This window comes from Aquarana catesbeiana, linkage group LG03 (genome assembly GCF_042186555.1).
Source record: "Aquarana catesbeiana isolate 2022-GZ linkage group LG03, ASM4218655v1, whole genome shotgun sequence".
Classification (NCBI taxonomy): Eukaryota; Metazoa; Chordata; class Amphibia; order Anura; family Ranidae; genus Aquarana; species Aquarana catesbeiana.
The window spans coordinates 222,363,701-222,375,886 of NC_133326.1; the positions used below are offsets into that span (position 1 = coordinate 222,363,701).

At 47.1% G+C, this 12,186-nt stretch overlaps 1 protein-coding gene across 2 annotated transcripts in view; it reads right to left on the reverse strand.

Annotated features, from left to right (window-relative positions):
* CPED1 (cadherin like and PC-esterase domain containing 1) overlaps nucleotides 1-12,186 on the reverse strand; it is a 387,681-nt gene that overhangs the window by 286,896 nt on the left and 88,599 nt on the right. The window lies entirely within an intron of this gene.

A 12,186-nucleotide genomic window follows, 5' to 3' on the forward strand; every position in this document is an offset into this window, starting at 1 on the left:
TGAATTGACACACATCCCTTTTGTACCACCAAATGGATGGGCATTATCACTCAGCAAAGAGACAAGAAATATATGGCTCTTAAAGAAAAGATTACTACTCTTTGTAAAACTATTTGTGAAACCATCCCCCATCTGCCTTACACCTGGTTCAGTATGCTTAAGAAAAATACAATAAGAAATGAGGAGAATCTAATCACCAACAAACTTGGTAAATTTAGAAGGGATCTTAAGGATTACAACCTCAATAAAGGTTTTTGTTGGAAACGGAGAAGACCCTCACACCCAGCGGGCCATTTGGGTCCTATTCCATTAATGTCTTAGCATCCATACGGAAAAAACTCTGGGCCCAATATTAGACATATTTTTCCACCCAGGGCCTTACCACCTCGCCCACCTTGTCATACACCTATGTCATTCCACCCATCGTGGCACACACCGTTGCCACCTAGTAGGCCCGAACCACGTACCCCCAAGCCTAGGCGCTTTAGGAATAGACCCAATAAGGACCTTGCAGGTCCCATCTCCAGCCAGGGACCACCTAGTAACACCATTCCAACTACAGCTTCAGTCTCTGTTCTAGAACTAGACCCACTTAATAACCTACACCCCGAGTTATGTGACCTACTATGGACATTATATATAGATGACATAGTGATCAAATGGGACGGTACACTTCAGGAAATCAACACCTTTGTGCAATATTGCAACCAAAACTCCTTGGGCCTATCCTTTACCCATGTTTTCAACCCCAACTCCTTAGCTTTCCTAGATTTGGAACTATGCCATGACAATGGAGCTATACATGCCAAAAACTTTATGAAACCCACTGCAGGAAATTCCTTCATTCACTTTAATAGTTGTCATCACCCCAGATGGGTCAGTAATATCCCACATAGTCAATTCTGCCGTCTCCACAGAAATTCTACCAGAGACACAGACTACGATACTCATGGCCAACTCCTCTCACAGAAATTCCTTGACAAAGGTTACCCCATCTCCCTAGTAGAAGAGGCATTCGACAACTATCGCAGTCTACACACTGGTTACTGGAAAAAATCATAGCGGCACATTGGTCAATACTGCTGGAAGATCCTCAGCTGAAGACTACAGTGGCCATTAAACCCAAAATAGCATATAGGAAAGCCAGAAACATTAATGCCCCGTACACACGGTCGGATTTTCCGATGGACAATGTCCGATCGGAGCGTGTTGTCGGAAATTCCGACCGTGTGTGGGCGCCATCGGACATTTTCCATCGGATTTTCCGACACACAAAGTTGGACAGCAGGAGATAAAATTTTCCGACAACAAAATCCGATCGCGTCAATTCCGACCGTGTGTGGCCTGTTCCGACGCACAAAGTGCCACGCATGCTCAGAAGAAATTTCGACACGGGACAGCTCGTTCAGGTAAACGTAGCGTTCGGAATGGATACAGCACTTTCGTCATGCTGCAATGTTCAAAATGGTTTAATACAGCGCACTCTCTTCTTCTTTATAATGTGACAAGAATTAAGTAGTTTTGCTGCTCGTATTCACACACACTTCTCACAAACTTATTTCGTTACTATTTATCGGGATTCCCTCAAAATATTTTGATTTCTCACATCTGACAACAAAATTTTTTATTTTTTTTTGGAATGTAGATTCTTTTTTTGTGTTTCTCTTTTTTATTTTTATTTTTTTTTGGTGATTTTGATTTGTATTCCCGAAAATGTTTGTGTGTGTTTTTGGTGACAAGTTCCCACAACACCACTAATATGTTGTTCTATTTAATCTGTAGGAGATTGTTTGGTGTTGTTGTCCCTTGTTAATTTCACATTGTACTTTAGAAATGTACCTGAATCGTCACCAACAAACTGTCCTTTTTGGATGAAAACACACACAGGAGAGTATAATTTACCCAAAAAAATTTTAGTAAGGGCTCACAACTAAACAAAGAGGGAGGCAACGCTGGAGAAACTGCAGAAGTGGGTGAAGCCTTGGACCCCCAGGGCAGACATCAATTATTTAAAAGCAAAATTGGTGGCCTGAGGAGTCCATATCATAAGGGAGGGCAGTCTGGTCCAGAAGTCCCAGAGATCCGGAAAGCAGCAGATGACATCTGTGTCCCCAGGCTGTGGTCATACGAGAGACTGCATCTTCTGTCAGACCAGACTGAACCCAGGGTCATCACTCTTTGGTCTTCCTTCCACGCTTCCTTACAGGCTTTGGCTGTGGTGGTGGAGTTGTGGCAGCAGGAGGAGGAGGAGGAGGAGGATCGTCCCTCTCAATGACATCCGTCTTGTGTGTCAGTTCCCCACTCTCCCCCTTACGAAGGACTTTATAAATCAGGTCCTCAGAGATCTTGCGTTGACCCTCCTGCATGCCCTGCAATTTTGTGGCAGCCATGCAGGCAAAGGCCTCTTCAGGACTGGGGAAGGCTCTGAGGGACGCAGAAGCCTCCTGGATCAGCCTGTACACTGAATCCTGCACGGGACTCGGAGTGGCCTTCCTGGCTCGTTTATATGGCAGGCGGAGGGGAGGGACCTGAGACTCAGTCAGGCTGCGACTTGTCCCAGGCTTCTCTTGGCTGCCACTTAGCCCCGCCTCCTCCTGGCTGCCACTAATCCCCGCCTCCTCCTGGCTGACACTAATAATCCCCGCCTCCTCCTGACTGCCACATTCCACAGCCTCCTCTTGGCTGAGGTCTTCCTGTGTATGAAAAAGGGACATAGTTTTAGTTTTTTATTCATCAATCACACACAATTTTCACCTCCTGACTGCTGCAAATTGAATGTTAACAAATATAACAGACTATCCTTCTGAGCCCAGCAGTTTTCATTCTTTTCCCAATTTTGGGTGCCCACTACTGTCTATTGATATGTAAAACACTTTCAATCAGCAATTAGTGATCAATAATAACATCTAGTAAACATAATTTCTTTATTGCCCAGAAATCTGTTGAAGAATGCTATACCTGACTCCAGCTGGGCTCCTCCACTTCTTCCTGGCTGGAAGGCCCAGGTTGGACATCGGAAGCCTCAGCTGGGGTGGAAGGAAGCGTGGAAGGAAGAGTAGAGAGGGATTCCCTGACTTCAGTGTGGTCTGACAGAAATCGCAGTCTCTCATAGTACCACAGCCTGGGGACATAAACGTCATCTGCTGCAGCTCCGGATCTCTGGGAATCTGTGACCTTCTTGCGCTCCCTAAGATAAGTGCTCCTCAGGCCACCAATTTTAGCTTTCAAATAAGGGATGGTTGCTGTGGGGACCACCGGCTTCACCAACTCCAGCAGTTTCTCCAGCGCTGCCTGCCTCTTCTATTTGTGATTATAGTGGGGGTGTCTCACTTGCCACAGACAGGGCAGCTCCCTGTACTTGTCTATGAACAGGGGCAGGAAATTGTGGTCATTGAACCCATCCATTTTCTCTGTAAGACACAACACAAGACAAAGCCTAATGTCAGGCCAAACTCCCCTAATCTTGTTACAATATAGGCTTCCATTTCGAAGCAGTATAGGCCCAAGTTTAGATCCTACCTTTGTTAGCACAATCTGCGTCTCCGATGCTCCTTCCTCCGCTCACAGATCGTACGTAAGACGCGCGCGTTACGATTTATACACACTGCGCATGCGTATAACTCCGCCCGCCCCTGACGTTCTTTCTAGTCTATTCCCCGCCCCTTTTCGTTCGGCGCAGTGGGGGAAGAGCACATGGTGGATAGAGAGCAGGATCGTGCTAATTGTAGCAACGAGGAAGAGGAGGAGGAAAGGCTGGAGCCTGAAACGTCCCGATCCAGAAGGAGATTAAAGGACTCAAATATGTCCTTTGGGGAGATGTTGGAGATGGTGGACATCCTGAAGAAGGCCGACTATGATGGAAAGTATGGGCCTTACCCCAACCCCAATGTCAGAAAGGCCAAGATCATGGCGAAAGTGGTCAGGAGTCTGCACCGGAAATTCGGGGTACGACGATCGAAAGATCAGCTCAGGAAGCGGTGGTCGGACCTGAAATTACGAGAACACGAGCAGTACAGAAAGATCCGGAGATTGCTGCAAAAAAGTAAGTAGTTGTGCTGTGTTCCTATTCTTTATGTTTATTATGTTCGTGCTGCTCCATGTGCTTTTAGGAACTGTTGTACAGTTTAAAATGGCAACTTTCATGTTCATGGGCACATTATTCGTTCGGATCACACATTGTTATTTCGGACGATAAAATACCATTGTTTAGGCCATATGCATTTGGCCACCATTTTGACGCCCTATACTTGTCTTCAAAGAATTGGGTTGTGTAGATGGCTTTGTTACTAGAATGAAATGCAAACTAGATTGTGTGTAAGGAGAGGACACTCAGCAGCTGTTTTCACATCTGGACACTGGAGCACTAGTGTGGGACACAAGAACACCATTTTTATTAGGGGGGCCACACAGGTGCTCCAGTGTATACTATAGGAGGGGCTACATCTGTGAAGCTTTTACCAAACAGGTAAAGTATTGCAGCTTGACAAAGGGCACTAAAAAAGCTACATCTTGGAACTCTGCTAAAATAGACAATTGTACCCCACTTCCAAGCAATGTTTCATCTTTATAGTTCTGACATTAAATATCTGTGTGCTAATTATACCATTTTTGTTTTACATAGGGGAGAAAAGACTCGGAGGACACCCCTCATCCGAGGAGACCAGAGCCCCACCCCCTCTGGAAGAAGGGGAAATCCACCCAACACAAGCTGAGCAGGAGGAAGAAGACGTGGTGGAAGTAGTCACCACAACAGGTGAGTGTCTGCAACCACAGGCTCAGATAAGAGATGGATTGCGGCATTTTTTTTAAACCTAATTTATTTTGGGGTTCCTCTCTTTTTAGGTGATCGTGAGGTTGTGGATCCAGATCCTTTCACATCCGAAAGTGCCCAGATCGTGATCGGGGAGATCATGGGGTGTAATTTACAATTGGAAAACATCAAGCAAAACATCAATGATGTTATTCCAAAATATAAAAACATCATTGATGTTTTGGGGCGAGTTTAAAACCCCTCCAAATCACTTTCTTCTTTTGTGTGCTACAATGTGCTAAATGTTTTTGTGATTTTTCCCAAAGCCAAATTTGGAGGATGCACACAGTGTGTCAACATGTGCTATCTGCCATCACGGGAGATCAATGGACGCGTTTTGGGGGTGCAACCCCTTCCTCAATAATAAAGTAGCGGTGAGGAAGGGCTTTCTCCCCCAAAACACGTCCCTTGATCCCCCCTGATGGCAGATAGCACATGTTGACATTGGGAAATTTGTGTGCATCTTCCAAATTTGGCTTTTCCAGGGGTGATTTCCCCCCATCTGAACGCAATATCAAACACAGTTCCTAAATACTCATGTCTGATATTGCCTTCAAGTTCTACCAAATGTAAACTTTGTAAGATCAAAAGATTTGTGTCTTTCTTGTGGGTTTTACACAGGCCTGTTTTCTATAAAACTGACATTTTGATTTTGGATAATGACACCACAAAAATTGTTATACAACAAACATGTCGGCTTGTCAGAAAAACCTTTGGTAAATGCACATGTGATTGTGCAGGTATTAAAAAGATTGTTCATCAAGAATGTGTGGATTATTGTCTCACGCTACAACACTTTTGGGGTGATGTAATTGTTGTTTTATGAGAAAATGGGGGTTATTTCCTAAGGGGAAATCCACTTTGCACTACAAGTGCAGTTTCAGTGCAGTTGCAAGTGCACTTGTAGTGAAAAGTGTCTTTGCATTTAGTAAATAACAGCCAACAGTGCTTTGTATAAGGTTACACAATCACGACATTTTCTGCACTCCACACATTTCTGTCAGGGTCAGCTAAAACAAACACAAGCAGTAAATGTCCACAAAAAGAGCCTGGGGGGAGATGCCTGTCGAGAACTTGAGGTCCTGCAGGCTTCTCCCTGTGGCCAAATACCGCAAGGTAGCGACCAACCTCTGCTCCGCAGTGATGGCTTGCCTCATGCAGGTATCCTGCCTGCTAATATAAGGGGTCAGCAAAGCCAACAAACGGTGAAACACGGGGTCCGTCATCCTGAGAAAGTTCCTGAAATCATCAGGATTATTCTCACGGATCTCACGGAGCAAAGGCATATGAGAGAACTGGTCACGCTGGAGCAACCAATTCTTGGTCCATGAACTCCTCCCCACCCTGTTCATGGACTGGACTTGTGTCAAGGTCAGGACCCCAACACCAAGCCCCCGCACAGCACGAACTGTACGAGGAGTACGCATACGAAACATGGCTAGAAAACGGTCGGCTGCTCAGAACGAAGTAACAGAACGCACTGAAGAACAGCAAGGCCTGTGAAGAGCGACCTGAAAAACAGTAACGAGCAGGCAAGATCACACAGAAAACTCTGATACGAACTGACTGCACGCACTGAAGAGCAGATACAAACCCACAAGCACAAACTGAACAGCAGAAAACGATCTGAAAGCCACGAGTCTGAAAAAGCGCGAATCGTCTCTCACCAAACTTTTACTAATACGAGATTAGCAAAAGGAGCCCAAAGGGTGCCGCGCTTGGTTCTGAACCGGCCTTTTCTAGTCTCGTCGTACGTGGTGTACGTGACCGCGTGGTTGTCGATCGGAAATTCCGACAACTTTGTGCGACCGTGTGTAAGCAAAACAAGTTTGAGCCAACATCCGTCGGAAAAAATCCTAGGATTTTGTTGTCGGAATGTCCGAACAAAGTCCGACCGTGTGTACGGGGCATAAAAGTAAAATCGCTCCTAGTAAGATAAAGCCCACCCCACCCACCCCAGCACCTCTGGTCCTCATCCCACTAGTGGGGGTGTACCAGTGCAAAAAACCCCTCTGTTTGACATGCCAATTTGTCCACTATGGCCAGAAAACTTTCTGTTAATGGGAAAAACTATACACTAAAAGAATTCTACAACTGTTCTACGGACTATTTCATGTACTGCCTCACTTGTCCATGTGGATTTTTCTATGTTGGAAGAACCATCAGGGCCCTTAGAGCACATTTTGGTGAACATAGGCGCTACATTGAAAAGGGCTGTGATAATAAATCCACAGCTGGTCTTAGGGTGTGGGTCATTGAGTCCATCCTTGGGTCGTTTCCTGCGGTTGAACATTATAAACGTCTGTGCCAGCAGGAAACGTTTGGATATATTCTTTTGGTACCCTGATACCAGGAGGGTTGAATGAGGACATTGAGGTACACACGGTCCTGTGAGCCTCTTCTGCCCCATTAAACCTCCTCTATAATTTATAAGATTTTGACCCCCCATAAGTTAGCACCTACCCAATTAACATTTCTATGTGTTTTTTGTCTTGTAGCATGGTCCTTATGGTCTCATCATCCATGTCACACCTATGACTTACAACCATAGTAAATATAGTATGTTTCAGGCCCATATGGCTTTTATATTAGTTGTACCCTATACAGTCTAAATTTACGATTTTTACTAATGGTCTTAGCCATCCATATATGTTCTTCCGAGTGTATATATATGTATATATGTGTATTTATATGCGTATGTGTAGATATATGCATATAATCCTCTTAACCGCACCCCAGTTATACTCACCATGCACTCCTGCGAACTGTGGACATGCGCAGGTTGCATTGATTGGTCCAGTTGATTATGCTTAACACATCACGCACACATATACACCAGTAACCCTGTGTGTGTACATACACATAGGTGCGTCCCTAGTACCCACTGTCCCCACCTGCACACAGGTACCTGTAAATTGTCCTTATGGACGCACTCATCTAATTATCGATTTTTTAAATTTTTTGAAAGTTTCCAGGCCCTCCCCCTCACACTGGTATATATTTTATGTGTTTTGTGTCTTTTATGTAATATATGATGTATATAGTGTATATTGTATATTATATATTTTATGCCTGTGGTTGAGTACTAGCACTAGCACCAGTGTATAGGGCTTGTCCTTTTATACGAGTCCAGTTTTAAACAACAATGTATTATTTTTATTATTTTGTAATCCGTTTTTATTGTCTTCATCTAAGTTTTTCATAGTTTTTTGAAAGTTTTTTTAAAAGTTTAAAAAAAAAAATTCTTGAGAAATGTATTTGACTCCTAAAACGCATTTGATTGATGTATTTATGCAATAATGATGTTATCCACTCTTCTAAACCCCCGCTATTGCTGATCCCCCTGTGTAGAAAAATAAAACAAGTGTCCGCTCTGGGATCTGCTGTCCCACAGCCAGGTTCATTCCCTACTATCCAAGTGGACATAGAGTGAGAATAAATAGTTGCCGAGCGCAGCGAGGCCGTGCCCGAAGCGTGGCGAGCGAATCGAGCCCGCGAGGGGCCCTCTTACACAGCCATCGCTAACAAGTGCCCGAGCGCCGTGTACAGCTGATGGTCAGCTGATCAATTTCGGAAACTTTCGGCATCTCCTTCTGCTCCGTACTGCGCAAGCGCTGTGCCTGCGCAGTACGGAGCGGACACTATCCGATAGGAGGACAGTATATGTCAGAACACCGGCATTACTATATACTCAGATGAAGTCAGCAGCTGTCAAAAAGCAGTTGAAATCACTGTTTATAAAAACACTGCTCCAGAGATTGTATATTGTTACTTTTGTATCATTCAGTTCATTCTTCTGTAGATCAAATGGATGAACATAGATCTGCAAAGGATGCCAGTTAAAGCAACCTGACAAAAAAAAAAATCCCTAACTCACATTCATACATATACTAGGGCCAATTTAGACAGGAGCCAATTAGCCTACCAGCATGTCTTTGAAGTGAGAGAGGAAACCAATACAGGCACAGGGAGAGCATGCAAACTGCAAGCAGGTAGTGGCATGGTTGGGATTTGAACCAGGCAGAAGTGCTAACCACTTAGCCACTGTGAGGCCCGTGGCATCCCAACAGATTTCCATGATGTACAATGCAGTGTCCTACACTGCAAAAAATCTGCAATAACACATGAAACACATAAAATCATGTGCATTACAGCACAACATGTTCTCATGTGATCCATCCTTTACTGTCTGTGCTGTTCACATGGATTAACTACTCTTCTATGATGGACTTATATTTGACGCATTGGTATGTGTGCAGAACCTAGTGCCGCGTACACACGAGCGGACTTTCTATCCTACTTGGTCCGGCACACTTTCCGACGGACTTTGTCCGCCAGGTGCGCCGGACTTTAAAACGAACGGACTTGCCCACACACGCCGGGATTTTCCGGCGGGCTAAGTCCGCCCGTCTTTCCGACGGACTTTCGCCGGAGTTCCGGCGGACTTTCAGAATGAACGGACTTGCCCACACACGGACAAGTCCGTTCATTTTGAACGTGACTCAGGTGCGACGGGACTAGAAAAGGATGTCAATCTTGCCGCTTTTATCGGCTAGATTGACACCTTGCGAGCCCCGTCGCGGGGCATACCAGGCCCTTAGGTCTGGTATGGATTATAAAGGGGAACCCCGCTACGCCGAAAAAACGGCGTGGGGTCCCCCTAAAATCCATACCAGACCCCGATCCGAGCACGCAGCCTGGCCGGTCAGGAAAGGGGGTGGGGACGAGCGAGCGCCCCCCCCCCTCCTGAACCGTACCAGGCCGCATGCCCTCAACATGGGGGGTGGGTGCTTTGGGGGAGGGGGCGCCCTGCGCCCCCCCCCCAAAGCACCTTGTCCCCATGTTGATGAGGACAAGGGCCTCTTCCCGACAACCCTGGCCGTTGGTTGTCGGGGTCTGCGGGCGGGGGCTTATCGGAATCTGGGAGCCCCCTTTAATAAGGGGGCCCCCAGATCCCGGCCCCCCACCCTATGTAAATGAGTATGGGGTACATGGTACCCCTACCCATTTACCTAGGAAAAAAATGTAAGTAATAAAACACACTACACAGGTTTTTAAAATATTTTATTAAACAGCTCCGGGGGGGGGGATCTTCCTCCGGCTTCGGGGGTCTTCTTCCGGCTTCGGGGGTCCCTCCGCTTCATCTTCTCCCGGCGTCCGGTTGGTTCTTCTCCGCTCTCCGGCCTCTTCTCCCGGTGTCGCAGGTCTTCGGCCGGCCCCTCCGCTCTCTTCATGTAGCTCTATTGCGAGCGGAGGTCCGGACTTCTGGGCTTCTGGGCTTCTTGGCTTCTTGGCTTCTCTTCTCTTCCCCCAGATGTTGACACGACGCTCTCTCCGGCTGGACTGGTCTCTGAGGGCTGCGTTGTGACTTATATAGGCGGAGACCCCGCCCCCATATGATGTCACAGTCCCTGGGCATGCTGGGACTGTGACGTTTTAGGGGGCGTGGTCGACCACGCCCCCTAAAACGTCACAGTCCCAGCATGCCCAGGGACTGTGACATCATATGGGGGCGGGGTCTCCGCCTATATAAGTCACAACGCAGCCCTCAGAGACCAGTCCAGCCGGAGAGAGCGTCGTGTCAACATCTGGGGGAAGAGAAGAGAAGCCAAGAAGCCAAGAAGCCAAGAAGCCAAGAAGCCAAGAAGTCCGGACCTCCGCTCGCAATAGAGCTACATGAAGAGAGCGGAGCGGCCGGCCGAAGACCTGCGACACCGGGAGAAGAGGCCGGAGAGCGGAGAAGAACCAACCGGACGCCGGGAGAAGATGAAGCGGAGGGACCCCCGAAGCCGGAAGAAGACCCCCGAAGCCGGAGGAAGATCCCCCCCCCCGGAGCTGTTTAATAAAATATTTTAAAAACCTGTGTAGTGTGTTTTATTACTTACATTTTTTTCCTAGGTAAATGGGTAGGGGTACCATGTACCCCATACTCATTTACATAGGGTGGGGGGCCGGGATCTGGGGGCCCCCTTATTAAAGGGGGCTCCCAGATTCCGATAAGCCCCCGCCCGCAGACCCCGACAACCAACGGCCAGGGTTGTCGGGAAGAGGCCCTTGTCCTCATCAACATGGGGACAAGGTGCTTTGGGGGGGGGGCGCAGGGCGCCCCCTCCCCCAAAGCACCCACCCCCCATGTTGAGGGCATGCGGCCTGGTACGGTTCAGGAGGGGGGGGGCGCTCGCTCGTCCCCACCCCCTTTCCTGACCGGCCAGGCTGCGTGCTCGGATCGGGGTCTGGTATGGATTTTAGGGGGACCCCACGCCGTTTTTTCGGCGTAGCGGGGTTCCCCTTTATAATCCATACCAGACCTAAGGGCCTGGTATGCCCCGCGCTCGCCGCAATAGGAAGATTTGTTTTTCCTATTGCAGCGAGCGCGAGATGCAATACCATCCCCTCGTGTCGTATTTGGTCTGTCGGACCAGCACACACACGAGCGGGCTTTCCGTCGGACCAGCACACACACGAGCGGACTTTCCGCCCGAAACTGAGTCCGACGGAAAGATTTCAAACATGTTTAAAATCTAGGTCCGGCGGGCTTTTGGGAAGAAGTCCGCCGGAAAAGTCCGCCGCCGCCCACACACGGGCGGATTGTCCGGCACACTCTGGTCCGCCGGACCAAGTATGCCGGAAAGTCCGACCGTGTGTACGCGGCATAAGGTACTGGAGTCTACAGAAGGCTTTGTGCACATAGACTTTAGCCTATAAAAAAACATTCTATACTGCAAGCTTTTACAAAGCATTCACAAAATTACTATGGACAGCTTTCTTGAAGCCTTTAAAATTCCTTTCAGCTCCAGTTTGGGGACATTAAACACAGGCCATAATGAGAGTATTCAGCATCACCTTAAATTATCTGCTAGAAAGATTCAGCACTACTTGAAACTTGTAGAACGACTGCTAGCAGTTTCTTTTAAGTGACAGTCAGCACTCTCATTAGGAACTGTATTGGAAAGTTGCCTAAAAGACTTTTTAAAAGTTTCCTGAAAGCTATGCAAATACTTTGTAAATGCTGAAGAAGCAAACAGCCGTGTAACACATGTACATTTATGAATGTATGGCACCACGTTGGACTTCTGTTCATGCGCTGGTTGTCCAACAATCAGCACTGGAAATTGCCAGCCATTTACCAGCAAAAACATGCAATTTATGGTGTTGCTCAACTTCCCTATGCTATCTATGTATTATGATTGCAAAGTCTGACTGCAAAATACGTCTTCTGTGACCTGATGCTGGTAAAGATGTAGATAGCACAATGGGGGCTAGCAACACTATGGGGATGATTTAATAAAGGCAAATAGACTGTTCACTTTACAAAGGAAGTTGAACTGTGCAAGGAAATTTTCCCCAGAGCTTCGTGAGTGTGGTGCAATTTCATT